The sequence below is a fragment of the Pinus tabuliformis genome, chromosome 7 (genome assembly GCF_031772625.1).
Source record: "Pinus tabuliformis cultivar Carrire ecotype Pingquan chromosome 7, CPIR1, whole genome shotgun sequence".
Taxonomy (NCBI): Eukaryota; Viridiplantae; Streptophyta; class Pinopsida; order Pinales; family Pinaceae; genus Pinus; species Pinus tabuliformis.
The window spans coordinates 564,374,690-564,376,585 of NC_142293.1; positions in this window are offsets into that span (position 1 = coordinate 564,374,690).

A 1,896-nucleotide genomic window follows, 5' to 3' on the forward strand; every position below is an offset into this window, starting at 1 on the left:
ATATTTATCCAATTTATTATTTTTTGTTTGTTAAATTTTCTTTTCTTTTATCCAATTTATAAATTAAGACATATGAAAGAGATTTCAGTTTTTATTTTATTTTTTTCTTACATTACGCCTACACAAAATTAATATGCTAGTTAAAAGTATATACATTTAAAAATATGTAATACTTAGGGCATCTCACCTAATATTATTAAATTAAGATTTTTTTAATTGTGGCGCTACAACTCAATATGGGGTAGATGTCAAGCTTACATGTTTGACATTTAACAAATTTAATACAACTCAATATGGGGTAGATGCCAAGTTTAAATGTTTAACATTTAACAAATTTAATCTGATAGAGGTATATGTGTAGTGTAAATATTTAGCGCTTAACATTTATATGTCAACTAAAAAAAAGAAGAAAAACAATAATTAAAGTAATTTTTTTTAAAGTAATAAATAAAACATTAAAAGGAATATAAAGGTAAATGCATGTAAACATTTAATAACAAAAAATTAAAGTTAAAGTCAATCTTTTATGTTTTGATTTTGTTATTAACTTGTGAATAGGCTTTATTGCCATGCCATGAGCCAATACCATGGCTTATCAATACCACAAGCCCCAAAACCATAACTTCTTTCACAGTCAAAATATTTTATAACACGATTCTTAACCATGGATATTCACCCCCACTTTACGGTGGATATTATTAACATGTAAATAGATTTTGTTACAATACCATGGGCCAATACCATGGCTTATGAATACCACACGCCCAAAAAAACATAATTATTTCACAAACAAAATATTTTATAAATATTTTAATTTAATTTAATTTTATAACATTTTTTAATTAAATCTAAAAGGAAAAATGTTATCATTACTTTTGAGATATATCTAAAACCCATATCCTCACAACTACTAAAAAGGTTCCCATAGAAATTAAATCAGGGTTTCAATAAAATTAAAAATGAGAATACTTTTATATATAAAGATGTGAAATATATATAATATAAGTAAAATTACTAAGAACCAGCATAGATTCATCTTAACTAATGATCCAAGCGATGAGAAAAAACAAATTAACTAACAATAGTAGAGGAAAGATAGTGCATGATTGTTTTAATTATTTCATTATTATATTTTCTTTGACATGGTTGATCCAAAATGTAAGTTTAATATATTACAACCAATTGAGTTTTTAAAATTTGGATAATTTCTTAAACACAATATGATGGAATCAAATTTAAGAGAGAGAGAGAGGGTGGAAGAGATGGAGGGAGGGAGATAGTGACAAAGGCGAAGAGAAGAGAGAGAGAGAGGGAGAGAGAGGAAGGAAGACATAGAGGAGGGGAGACAAAGAAGGAGAGGGGGAGGAGAGGGAGAAAGGAAAAAAGACAGAGAGATAGAGGTGGAGAAAGAGAGGGAGTGAAAGGGATAGATGAGAATATAGTGAGGGAGAGAGGATGGAAGAGAGAGAAGAGGAGAGGAGAGAGATACGGAGAGAAGGGGGAAGACAGAGGGAGGGAGATAGTGACATAAAGGGAAGAGAGAGTGTGTGTAATGGAGGGGGAGAGACAGAGGGTGGTGGGAGAGAATGATAGAGAGATGACTCAAGAGAGAGAGAGAGAGAGAGAGAGAGAGAGAGAGGGAAGAAGAAAGACAAAGGGAGAAATGTGGAGAGAGAGAGGGAGTGATAAGGGATAGATAGAGAGAGAGTGAGGGAGAGAGGAGAGCTTAAGGGAAGAGGGAGAGGAAAGTGAGAGGGAGAGAGAGAAATGGAGAGAGAGTGTGTATGTTTGGTGGGTGAGATAGAGAGAGAGTGTGTATGTTTGGTGGGTGAGATAGAGAGAGGGTATAAGAAAGAGACACACATATATAAATATAGATATTATATAACCAACCTA